Source organism: Eublepharis macularius, chromosome 6 (genome assembly GCF_028583425.1).
Source record: "Eublepharis macularius isolate TG4126 chromosome 6, MPM_Emac_v1.0, whole genome shotgun sequence".
In the NCBI taxonomy this organism is placed as follows: domain Eukaryota; kingdom Metazoa; phylum Chordata; class Lepidosauria; order Squamata; family Eublepharidae; genus Eublepharis; species Eublepharis macularius.
This window is the reverse complement of record NC_072795.1, coordinates 17,371,100-17,384,841: the sequence shown is the minus strand read 5'-3', so window position 1 is coordinate 17,384,841 and position 13,742 is coordinate 17,371,100. Positions and strand designations below refer to the sequence as shown.

Sequence of the window (13,742 nt, the reverse complement as noted above, 5' to 3'; positions counted from 1 at the left end):
CCGAATCATTTAGAGGAGACATTTTCAGCCCTCAAAAATGCAGGATTTGAGTCCAGTGGCACCTTAGAGACCCACAAGATTTTCAATGAATAAGCTTTCAAGAGTTGGAGTTTCTCTCACGGCCCCAAAATCCACTACTGTTTCTTTCAGTCCTCTAATCAAACACTGGTGAATATTCTGCATAGTCTAACAGTGCCTCTTCCGCGGATCTTAATGGACAGCTGGTCTCACGGCATGAGTTGCAATTTGGACACATATTAGACCATTCACTAGACTAATTCAACATGTCAAAAGAAAAGAACAAGTCAGATTGACTTTGACATGTAACAAAATGGCTTGTCGATTTGGCCCTCTGTCTTGTGTTCTAGAGAGAGTGCAGGAAATTGGCCCAGACTTTCCATTCCAGAGCTCGGAATGCTGGAATTTCCCTCAGGAATCTGATTCATCAGTTTTGTGTGTTCCCATCCCCCGTTTTGATTCAGGATTCGAAAGATACTCTGACATTGATTTCTCTGGGAACCAATTTAGGTCAAATGTTATTCTCCCCCAAACTCCAGAGTCACTTCTTGCTTTGCTCTGCAATCAAGAACTGAGGGCCAAGCTACAAGTGACGAATGACACTTGAACAGCAAGTGGATTGAGTGGAGGGCAAGTGAACAGGGAGAAATACACTTGTCGTTCAAGTGTCATTCGTCACTTGTAGCTTGGCCCTGAGTTTTCAGTCTTGGTTGCTAAAATAAGAAGGCCCATTTTAGTTAAAATATATATCGGACTTAAGCCAGGCTCACAGGAGATTTTCTGCTGATTTCTATTGCACCTAATGATAGGAAGTATCAAAGGGTGTGGGGCAATTGCTTGTTGCTGGATTGAATATTCTTTTTTAAAAAGTATACTGTTTATTACAGAATTGTGTATTGTGCGCGTCCTTATGGCTGTTCATTCTATGATATACTATAATAATCTTAGGATTTGCTCACACATGAAAAACAACACATACACACACAGAGTCAGATAAGAAATGGATAGGTAGGTTTTTTTAAAATTATACAAAGATGCCTTGTACTGAGTCAGACCCTCAGGCCACCAAGGTCGTTATTGTCTACTCAGACTGGCAACCACTCTCCAGAGTCTCAGGTAGAGGCCTCTCACATCAACTAGACCTTTGAACTGGAGAAGCCAGGAATTGAACCTGGGACTTTCTGCATGCAAGGCAGATGCTCTACCACTGAGCCATAGAGCCTCCCCTCATAGTGCAGGACTATTTCACCTAGACGTTCCCTCAGGTCTCTCATGGCTGCCACCATCCGGGTGATCCTCAAACACCCTGGAGTTGGGGAGGTGAAGGAGATGGCTGCACCTTACTCCACCCTTGGGATTCCTTTGCCACCTTCTAACCTCCTGTGGCCTCAGTCTGGAGGGAAGCTGTTTACAACAGTCAGTGCCTTTCCTCACTTTGCCACAGACAACCACTAGTGACAGTCCTTTTCAGCTACCCTCCCCAACTGCCTGAACAGGATCTTGCATCTTGCACAGGCTGTGTCAGTGTCCCTGGCCCCTCGTAAGAATTCTTCTCCTCATGGGAGCCGGGGAATATTCCCAACACATGCTTGATGCTCTCTCCATGTGCCACCCCCCAGCAATGAAAATGAAGTGGCCTCAGCAGAGCTCATGGCCACTGGCCACCTGCAATCTTCATTGCTGACCTGAACCCACGTGAGGTGAATCCTCACTCCCAAACAACTGGCAGTGGCTCACCAGTGTTATGATCAGAAAAAGTTTTTCCCCAGCTATTTACTACCTAAGATCCTTATCATGGTTAAGTGGTTGGACTGCAAATCAGCACTCTGATGGTTTGAATCCCTCAACTGCCATGAGCTCATAAGGCGGCCTTGGGTAGGCCGCTCCTCTCAGCCCCAGCTCCCTTGCTGTATTGTGGGAGTAATAATAACACTGACCTTGTTACCTCTCTGAGTGGGGCATTAACTGTCTGGAAAAGTGGTCATTGTGGCAATTGTTGTTGTGGTTGAAGTTCAGGTGTTAATCCAGGAATGTTTTGAATACAAGGCATGTCCTAACCATCAAGATTCACTCTCTCCTCTTGCTCTGTGGTAGCTGGCATCCTCCTGCGTGTTTTAACTATCTCACTTCTTGAAAAAATGAGCAGATTGTAATATTTATTTCTGGGACATTTACTGGACTGGGTACTGTACATAAAACAGAATAAAAGGCTCACAGTACCTGCTCTTAGGCTCACGGTCTCAAAGGCTAGGTTTATAAAGGGAGAAGAACAGCAAGAAGTCACGGGAGGTGAAGATTAGTTTGAGAATGCCAAACAAATATTGTCTGGAATGCCATTAAAGACAGCAGCGGATGGATACCAGGAGACAAAGGATTCCAGTAGAACAAAAAAATTAATCAAAAATTGGAGTGGGTAATTTGAGTTTCAAAAAGACAATCTTACTCGAGAAGAAGGTAAGGAAGTGTGTGGAGATTCAGGAATATGGTAATAACTGTTATGTATTCTCAGAGCTGTGGTGATGTTCCCTCATTGTATTGTACAAATGAGGGACCCACAAGGACTTGTGGGAGTTATCTTATTTCCTCCTCCCTCGCCGTGTCCTCTTTCTGTTCCCTGCCCCTCATAGCCTCCCTTTTTCCCCCCGTCTTTCTCTCCATCCCACCCACCTTTGTCTGCCCCCACTTTTCCCTCTTCCCCTCTCTTGCAGCCTCTTTCCTAGAGTTGCCAAGTCCTCTTACCCTCCCGGTAAACAAATAGAGGCACTCAAAGGAGAAAATATAAAGTCCCAGACAAAAAGCTCTCCTCTTAAATTTCAAAAATATACCAACCATTTACTAAAGTGCAAGAGTGCAATAGTGAAATCAATCTGGTTGCCTTTGATTTTGAATAATTGGTACTAACAACAAGATCTGTGAGTTGACTTTAGAAAGTACTGATATATGTAATTGGAATATATACTGTAAGATATTTTGTATATATGATTGATTGCACTCTTGCACTCTTGCACTTTAGTAAATTGTTGGTATATTTTTGAAATTTAAGAGGAGAGCTTTTTGTCTGGGCCTCTTACCCTCCCAGCAGGCCAGGGGGAGGGGGACTGGCACCCACCTTTTTATTGTCTTCACACATGTACAAAACGTGGGAGCGCTCCCAAGGCAGCACAATGACATCACTTCCAGGAAGTGACGTCATCATGTAAAGCCCATTTGGGGCCCAAATTGACCCACTGCAGAACAAGGGAATGCTCTGAGGGCAGCACGATGATGTTAATTGATGTTGTCACTTTGCTCCAGGAGCACACCTGGGAGCCCTGTTCCCCCACTTTTCCCTCTCACCAGCCAGGTGAATGGTGGCAGGGAGCAGAGGGTGGGAGTGGGGGATCCCAGTCCTCACCAAGGGTTCTGGCAGCCCTACTGTCCCTTATGGCCCAGTTGCGTGGTACCAGTTGAGCTAAGCCCAGTTGCACAGTGGGGTACCTCCAAGGACTCACAGGGGGTAATTCACGTTTCCCTGTATCCCCTTCCCCACATTATTTCCTCTTTCCCTCATCTTGGCAGCTTCCATATACTCATCTTTCCCTACTAAACAACTTCCCTTTTATCTGCCCCCCATCTTTGCCTACATTTCTCAATTTACTTAATTTATATACTGTCTTTCTCTACAATGGAGATCCAAAGCAGCTACCATAATTCTCCTTTCCTTCCTGATTTCCTTAGTTAGCCTTATATGTGTGCTGCATGTGGTTTTCTGTACATTTGCCCTTTTATTTCTCTTTAATAAAAAAAACCTTTCCGTTTTGACATCTGCCTGGCTTATTTGAAAGTTCTCTAAAGGAATAATCCCCTTAAACATAGGTGGAGAATCCCAGTTATTCTCTCACACTTGTCTCCTTAAAGCTAATTCCCCCAACTAATTAGGAGACCACTTATTTGGGTAACACCAGGTGCCTTCCTCTCATCTGACAGGTGAGTGGAGGCAGAGGCTGGGGACAAGGGATCCCCCATCCCCAGCAGAGGGATAGCATCCCTAGCCACCATAGCCTCTCCTCTTTTCCTACATCTTTCTCTCCTTCCCACCCACCAGTCAACCTGTCTTTATCTGCCCGCTCCCTTGAGCCTTCTTCCTTTCCTCCCCCTGAAAGCCCTCCCCAGGAAAAGTTTGGACAAGTTGTACGGTGGCCATTTCCACTGAGTCCAGCTCCAGCAGTCACCACTTGAGCTGCCCCAGTGATTCCTCCTCCATCAGGAGACATGACAGAGGTGGGAGTGAGACCTTTTCCAGGGTTGTTTTTGGCCTCCCAGACCACCACTATTCACCCCTTTGCTTTGCTTTACAAAACCAAAGCAGGGCAATAGGGTTGTGGTTGGCTAGCAGATTCCAAAATGGGTACCTACTGATATCTCAGATTTTAATCTCATTGAGCATTCTTTCCTTACATCCACAAGTATTATTTCTATTATACGGGGAGTTTTAATCCCCCAATGTATGTTTTTTTAAGAATTCAGATTTTTCTGCAAACCTGGGGCTTCCTTCATATTTGTAGAGAAATCCCCCTGTATGACTTGTATCTGAAGAAAGGAGCTCTGACTCTCAAAAGCTTAGACTCTGAACGTCTTGTTGGTCTCCAAGGTGCCACTGGACTCAAATCCTGCTGTTCTACTGCAGACCAACACAGCTACCCACCTAAACTGTCTGACTGTGTCTGTTTTGTAGATTTTTAATTCCACACTCTATGGCCTGGTTCAGAACTAAATATATGATTTATTGATATCTTAATTATGATTATGAAGTGTGAATGTCTAATTCAAGCTTATTAGAAAATAGTTTACCCAGCAGTCATATACATAAAGATGGTAAATGGATTGCAGGCTAAACTGAGTCAGTTCCAACTCTGAAATGAAATCAGCCTCCTTTTTTCTTTCTTCTTCGAGTACTGCCCAACTCCTACGCTACTGATTCTAAGTGGATGACTGTATATTTATCATTTCAGCAACACAGCAGTCTCACGGACAAGACTGCAGATGTAGCAAGTGCTGAACTAATTGTTCATGATTAGGAACCTGAACTGTCATTAAATGGCAGCTTGGAGGAGTCCATTTGCAACAGGGAAGTAGTGCCTAGGAGGGGATCTTTGCCCCTTGACCAACTTCCTGCTTTTTCCCATCTTCCTCTTCCATGCTTTTCTCCCTGTTGCAGAAAATATGCATTCAAAACTATTATCCTCCTATCCACTGCTTCTCTGCCACAAATTCCCCACCACTAACAACCTTTTGCAACAGTTTGGTAGCAATCCAAATTTTCTATCCAATGCAAGGGAACCTGCAGACCAAAAAAGAACACTGGTCTAACACTAGGGAAAGGAGTAGGGATCCCATTCCTCTGGCGGGGGTGGGGGACCCGCCTGCTTCCACTCTCTGCCCCTAACATCACTTAGGTGGTGGGCAAGGGGGAAAGTGTGGGAACAGGCCTCCCGGGCACACTCTTAGGGCGGCGTGACAACATCACTTCCCAAGAGTCATGTCATTGCACCACCTAGAGAGCACTCCCACGCTTCACAGTGGGCCCCACACCTGCATGATGTCATCACTTCCAGGGACATCACTTCCCAGAAGAGCACAATGGGAGTGGCAAAAAAGTAAGTGCTAGGTCCCCCCACTCCCACAGGGTGGGTAAGGGGACCTGGTAACCCTAGAAAGGAGGTATTGCTTCATATGATGTGTAATAAAATAGTGATATTCACTGCTAGAAGATGTAGTGATAGCCACAAGGAAAGTTGGCTTTAAAGGGGGATTTGACAGAGACATGGAGGACAGAAGGGCCATCAATGGCTATTAGCCAGAAAAAGAAACCTCTCTATCCAGGAGACAACATCAGGGGAAGGGTTGGCCTTGATGGCCTTTTCTGTTGTCCTTCCAACTGCTTGTCCACTGTGTGAAACAGAATGATGATCTAAATGAACCACTAGTCTGAACCAGCTGAGTAACTCTTATTTATGTATTTATTAAAATACTTATATCCTGCCTTTTCTTGCACCTCAACATGGTTACAAATCATAATTAAAAACATCACAGTTTAAAATCAATATCAAATCCCAAATAAGCTACTCTCCCAAAATGCACCAGCCATACAGACCCCATTAAAAACGCTGGTTAAAAAAAGGGCTGAAACATTTCCAAGGAGATATGCCTTCACATCTCCTCACGAAACATGTTCCACAAAGTGGGAGGTATTATTGAGAAGGATTGGGCTTTGGTTGATGCTAAGTGAGTAACTCAAGTGGGACAACAACCAGTAGAAGGCAGCCTGAGAACTGTAGTTGGCGCATGGAGTATGTGGGAGAAGACGATCCTTTAGATATTTGTGTCCTAGGCTGTGAAGAGATTTAAATGTCATAACCAGCACCTTGAATTGAACTCAGAAACAAACTGGCAGCCAGTTTGGTGTAGTGGTTAAGAGCGGCAGGTCTCGAATCTGGAGAATCGGGTTTGATTCCTCACTCCTCCGCTTGAAGCCAGCTGGGTCACCTTGGGTCAGGGGGAAAAAATAGAGGTCTGAAATGCATATGGTCTGTCTTTGTGTTGGTCATTGGACTGTATCATCATCCATGTATGGAGAACATTTTATCAATTTTTAACATATGCATGTAGCCTGCCATTCAGGCCTTAAGTATTTAATTGGTTTTTAACCTATATTTTGTGCACATCCATAATAAATACCTTCTTGGAATACTTGACTCCTCTATTCCCCCCCCGCTTGTTTGGGTTGAGTGGGGGGGTTGGGGGGGCTCTTCCCCCACCCCCTTTTCTTCTTTGTTGCTGACCTTGGGTCAATCACAGTTCTTTCAGAGCTCTCAGCCCCACCTACCTCACAGGGTGAATGACATGAGATTAATAATAACATACTTTGTAAACTTTGTTGTTTTTGTTAAAGTAGCTGTTTTAAGATAGATGATAGATAACAACAACAACAACAACAACATTCTATTTATATACCACCATTACCAACATAATGCCCACTCAGAGTGGTTTACAAAGTATGTCATTATTATCCCCACAACAACAATCACCTTGTGAGGTGGGTGGGGCTGAGAGAGCTCCTAGAAGCTGTGACTGACCCAAGGTCACTCAGCTGGCTTCAAGTGGAGGAGTAAGGAATCAAACCCGGCTCTATAGATTAGAGTCCTGCGCTCTTAACCACTACACCAAACTGGCTCCAGAAGAGTTAGCCATGTTAGTCTGTAGTTGTAAAATAGCAAAGAGTCCAGTAGCCCCTTGAAGACTAACCAACGATTGTAGCATAAGCTTTCAAGAATCACAGTTCTCTTCATCAGATTGAGATAGGTGAAATCTGTTCCCATTGGTTAGACGCTGATTATCAGAATGCACCATTCCAAATAAGCTGAGTTTCCATGTTGCCTTCAAGGGCAGCCCAATGCAGAGCACATTACAGTAGTCCAACCAAGAGGCTGCCAAAGGTGTGGCCAGGTAAGCATAGTCTAAGAAGGCTGAGAGTTGGTGAACCAGATGCAACTGACAGAAGGCCCTTCTGTCCATTGCACCAATCTGATTTTCAAACAGTAAGATTGGGGCCATGAGTCCTCCTCCCAGTCTCCTAACCCTCTCTTCTAATGCTTTTATGACCCATGGAATGGCCAACCCTTTTGCTCAAGGCCATCAAGAGATCTTCAAAGGTTTGGTGAGGATTTGAATTTAAATAGCTGACTTACAAATACAACACTATGCTGTAACCCAAGCTGGGTCATGGTGCTAGCAACTAAATATATCCCTCTATTTCCTTATGAAATTAAAATATTAATATGCCATTAATATTTGTAATTAATATTTGGAATGGTTATGCTCAGATATGTTCTCCAGTTAATTGTTTCCTGGAAAGAAAGCAGTCGGCACAATAGGAGTGGATATGATAATGAACGAGCAGTGACAATCCTATTGCATGCACATGGAGCTCTAAAAAATTGAAATAACCCAGGTAATGAGAGTATAAGACCGATAGACACCAACCATCCCTAATAGGAAGAATAAATCCACCGCTCACCGAAGTCTCGAAAAGCTGCAGGAACTTCAACCGTCAGACAGCTCATAATGCTAATGGTGATAGCGTCAGATAAAAGCTAATATTCAGATTGCTGGATCACCCAAGATATTAAGCAAATGCAGATAACGTGCTATCGAGCCAGCAAATAATACAAGTAAACACTCGGCACAAATCTGCTTCTGTTGTGCCTCCTACGCTCCTCTGCCCACACAGTCTAGCAACTGCAACGGGGCCCTTGACTCTGCATGTTGCCAATGCATATGAAACAAGCACTCTTGCTTGAAACGGTGACTTCCAGGTGTTGCACCCATCAGCAGATAGACAGAGGAACGCGAGAAGGAAACTGAAAGAGAGCTGTGTTCACAAAATAATTACCCCTATTTGCTAAACACTTTAAGATGTTCAACATCCTAAATATAACAGCAGGATTTGAGTCCAGGGGTACCTTAAGAGATTTCAAGAGTATAAGATTTCAAGAGTCAGAACTCTCTTCTTCAGACAAGAGTAGGAATGGAGATCCCTGAGAGCTAAACTACGTGAGACAAATCACACAAGGATGCTCAAATGAAGGGAGACGCAGTGTTAGCTGGGACCCATAGTTTGTTCATTTCACCTTTCTCTATAGAACCTGCAAAGATCACTCCTCAGAGAGTTTGTTAATTTCCTATTTGCCTCCCCAAGTCTCTGTCAGTTATTAACAAACCCTCTGAGAAGTGATCTTTCACAGCTCTGTAGAGAGGTGAAATCAACAAACCTTCCAAGGAACTCTCTTTGCCGGCTCTGTAGAGAGAGGTGAAATTCAAACTACACTTCCCAGCTAACATTGTATCTCCTTTCACCTGAGCGTCTTCATGTAATTCATCTTGTGTAGTTTAGCTCTGAGCCCTTATATAACAGTCAGGGGGTGGGTGGGGTGAAGCAAAGAAAGGAGTTAGGATGTAAAGACACAGTGCAGAATTAGCATCTGTAGCAAGATAAGAATCCTATGTCTATATTTAGTCCCAGGAGTTCCTTTGTTTTAAGCTTGTAAATGAACCCAAGTCTTTCCCCCACCCCATCACCCTCAAGTAGGCTTTGTATATCAGATTAATTAATCAATTATATCAATTGTATCCTGGTTATCTCCCCCACGGAAACCCAAAGTGGCTCAGAATACAAAAGAGAAAATGCAATGGAAATGAACAAGAGAAAGGGTGAGAGGGGGAGGCTGCTACGTTCGGAGCAGGTGACTCTCTCCTGACTGTTCCTCCTGCAAGCTCCAAACTGTGACCATCAGGCTGAAAGGTGAAGGACAAGAGCCCTTTGGTTTGTGCCTCTGGGCTGGCTTAAACACCTGCAGTTCTTAAGGATCTTGCTCAGAGCACAGCTTGGATCTTGAACAGGGCATTTAAGATGCAATCCATACACCATTCTGGAAAGCACTTAGAAAGGAAACAAAGCCTTTGGTGGGCGATATGATGTCCTAGCTCTGTGGAAATGCTGCATCAGTGTAAACCTGGTGCTGGTGCATCCGTAGCAACAGAGGGGAGTGGTGCTGTAAACCTCATTGGCTCATATCAGGTTCCCAGCACTGTCAGAATATTACTCCAAGAGATCCTGAGTGATTCCGCACACGTTGGATAATGCACTTCCAATCCTCTTTATAGATCATTTGGAATGGATTTTTTCATGTGCAGAACAAAAAATCCACCTCAAACTATTGATAAAGTGCATTGAAAGTGCATTATCCAACGTGTGCGGAATCAGCTCGTATGTGTTTGATGGGTTGCATCTTCAAACCATGATCTGGGTGGCAGATACAGCTGACCTGTGCTAGAAATCTGTTCCCACTTAGCCACCAAGTCCTCCACATAAAGAGGGAATGACTAAAATCACTTCAAACAATAGGCCTTTTCAGCAGTAAGATTCTGGCAGTCCTGCCTTGCATACCTAGACAATGGCCATTTCCACACACGTTGAATAATGCACTTTCAATGCACTTTTGCAATCTTTTTAAGTGGATTTTTTGTTCCACACATGGAAAATCAGTTTCAAATGTTCACTAAAGAGTATTGGAAGTGGATTATCCAATGTGTGTGGAAGCAGCCAATGACTGTTCCGCACACAAAAAAATCCGTTCTAAATGATCTATAAAGAGGATTGGAAGTGCATTATCCATCATGTGTGGAATTACTCTATGTTGCACATGATCTTCTTGATACACACATTCATCATTTTGTGTGAATAGGGCAATGGGTGGATTTTCCAGGTTTGGTGGCTTACAAATCTGTGTTTCCAATCACACATACTGTAGGTAGAAAATATATCTATTGCTCTGTTCACACAAAATGGGTGGTACATGTTTTGAGAAGCACAGCATGCTGCCTAGGCTAAAGTGCCAAAATCATGATGACCGAAAAGGACGACTCAAATACACTAATACTGATGAAATCTAAGCACATCCAGGAAGCAAAGAATTCTACATCTTGGAAAAATTAAACAAACCGAAAACATTATAATCGGAAACATGTTTATAACTTCATTTCCTTACCAGCCTTGGCATGCTCGTCGCTGGGTTTTGTTCCCAGTTAGTGTTGAACATTGTCTGAAATTAATTTCTCATCTTTAAAATAATAAAAGGGCTGCACTGTTTGGAATGAGACCTTCTGTAACCAGGAAAGGAGAATGGCCTCTATTAAAATGATGAATGGACAAAGCCTCCATAGCCACAAATTCCTTTGAGCTAAATGTTTTTAATCTAATAATTGCATTTGCGATGTATGTATATGCAGTATATTTTTTTCCAAAGGCAGCTGAAAGGACATCAATCACACAGACTTCCTCCCCCCTACTGATGGATTATAACATCTTGGCCATACTCTGAACAAATTGGGTTCTAATCATTTTAATCATCTCATCTTCATAAACCTTTTAACACATATACACAAACTATTTAAAGCACAGCAAGAGAGTCGGCATCGAAAATAAACTCTGCAGGGACACTAAGGAACCTGCTGCATCATGAAGACATCCCGTGGCCAATAGCAAAATATCTTTTCCTGTCCATAGATTTGCACAGGATGCAAATATGTGGTGTAAATTTATTTCGAAGTCTTACTGGAGGAGAGTTCTGCGAATACTCTGGACAGCCAAAATGACTAATAAGTGGGTACTAGATCACATCAGGTCTAACTTCTCCATAGAAGCTAAAATGACAAAACTGAGGTTATTGTACTTTGGTCACATCACGAGAAGACAAGATTCTCTGGAAAAGTCAAGAATGCTAGGAAAAGTGGAAGGCAGTAGGAAAAGAGGAAGACCTAAAATAAAAGAAGCCATGTCCTCCGGTTTGCAGGATCTGAGCAATTCTGGTAATGATAGGACATTTTGGAGGTCTTTCATTCATAGGGTCGCCATAGTTTGGAGGTGATTTGATGGCACATAACACACACTGGATGTGTAGCTGCTACATGACATAAAGCAAAGATAACACTAGCCCAGTCCTATACTTCTCACAGGTAGCCCACTCAGCAGCGGTGGTAGGATGCAACATGTATCCATGGATTCAGGGAGCATACATTGCCCTTTTTCAGTTCTGTCCTGAGCCTACACTGGATGGCACAGGTGGGCCTGATCTCGTCAGATCTCAGAAGATAAGCAGGGTTGGGCTTGGTTAGTAATTGGGTAGGAGACCTCCAACAACCAGGGTGGCAGAGGCAGGCAATGGCAAATCACCTCTGTTAGTCTCTTGCCATGAAACCCACCCCCCAGGGGTTGCCATAAGTCAGCTATGACTTGAGGGCACTCTCTACCACCACCACCTGAGCTTACAAGCATTTACCATAATGACACATTTTAAAAATTAGTATCTGGTGCAGGAGATGCAGACTGTTAAGTAGAGTTGTTTGTTTTTTAAAAACAAAGTTCCATGATATATTTCCTAGAGCAGTTTCCTTTTTAAATTTTTAAAAAAGACCAAAAAAATCACTGTGTACTGCTTGCAATGAACGAATGCTAATGGCAACAAGACCAAACCAGACCTGAAAAATATTATGGATATATGTCGGTCTAAAAGTAAATTTGTATACATATGCATCCTCAGCTCAGATCAGCTCTGCATGAAAATGGTGGAGGGGATTTAACTCACTAGCTTCTGCTTGGCTTCACTGAGAGCCAGTTTGGTGTAGTGGTCAAGAGCACGGGACTCCGATCTGGAGAGCCAGGTTTGATTCCCCACTCCTCCACTTGAAGCCAGCTGAGTGACCTTGGGCTAGTCACAGCTTCTAGGAGCTCTCTCAGCCCCACCCACCTCACGGGGTGTTTTGTTGTGGGGATAATAATAACATACTTTGTAAACCTCTCTGAGTGAACATTAAGTTGTCCTGAAGGGCAGTATATAAATCGAATGTTATTATTATGTTATTATAGTTGCTTCCATTATGCCTTAAAGGGGGGAGGAGTTGCATCCTTTACAAATCTCCCACCTCTCCCTCTTAAAATGCTACTAAAATCAAAGTTTGCTTGGTTTTGATGGGCACATAAACAGTCAAAAACAACAACAACAAAGATATACAATTCAACTGTATTGTATATCTTGTATCAACTTGGCTGATTTATTTAAGGCCACGGGAGCTAAGAGTCCTTTGTCTAATGTCCGTTGGCTCACCCTGAAAGTCTAATATCTCTGGCTAAGCCCAGTCTTAAATACCTGTAATAGCAAGAGAAACTGAAGTTCAGTTCATATCTTATGCAGCTGGCGGATACATTCCCAAGATTCCCGTTCCCTGAGATGTGGACAAACCATCACCCACCCAAGCACTGCCAAACTGTGTTTATGTACTAAAAGTCTTGCTTTCAACAAACCAGTGCTTATAATGAAGCTTATACGGTTTATCGAAAAAACTCAGACTGCTAAATTTCCTTTCATTCCTACGTTTACCTCTTCCACGTTTCTCAGTAATCCTTTATCTTCGAATAAACGTTTAGCTGTGTTTGTATACTTTTATCCCAAACTGTTTCAATGAAAAAAAACACTTAAAAAAAAAGACAAAGCTTAAACTTCTATTTTGCTAGGTAGGAAAATTCTTTGCCTCACTCTGATACGTTAATTCCTGCCTATCACCATAACAACAAGAAACTAGCTCTTCTCCCATATCTCCATTGCCTAATAATCCACAAATACCTTGTTTTCTTTCGAAAAAGAAGAGTTCAGCACAGTCTCTGTGACTTTAAATAGGAATAGCGTCCCGTGATTCCGGTGTCAGGGGCCAGTCAGGCCCCGCCCTAGAACCAAGGACTATTCGGACGCAGAGGAGCTTGGAATGGGCCTGGAGGGCTCCACAGAAGGAGAGGAACCTCGTGTAGCCTCGGACTACTCAGGGGAAGGGACATTTGAATTAATTTGAACTAATACTTCTTAAAACCCATTGACTCTCTTGGGACTAAGAGTCACTTTCCATATTGATAATGCTCTGTGGTGAATATCCCAAGTATATCAATTCCTGGAAGACGTCCCTGCTGCAGGGTTTTTTTTTTTGGTCTTCTTTGTTTTCTCCTTTTCTCCTGTCTATTTTAGTCTGTTCCTACTTTGTCTCTCAGTGTTTTTCTTAAATTTTAACCCTTTCCTGAACCCACAAGCTCTTCTTTCTTTCCCTGACTGGTTTAAGAATATTTGTGCCGCCGTAAAGGC

The 13,742-nt window shown here is 43.2% G+C and overlaps 1 non-coding gene across 1 annotated transcript; it reads right to left on the bottom strand.

Moving 5' to 3' along the window:
- Positions 1–1,168: 1,168 nt before the first annotated feature.
- On the bottom strand, positions 1,169–1,245 carry TRNAA-UGC (transfer RNA alanine (anticodon UGC)). Its single transcript has one exon. It is a non-coding gene; the product is annotated as a tRNA-Ala (tRNA).
- Between the last annotated feature and the right edge of the window lie 12,497 nt (positions 1,246–13,742).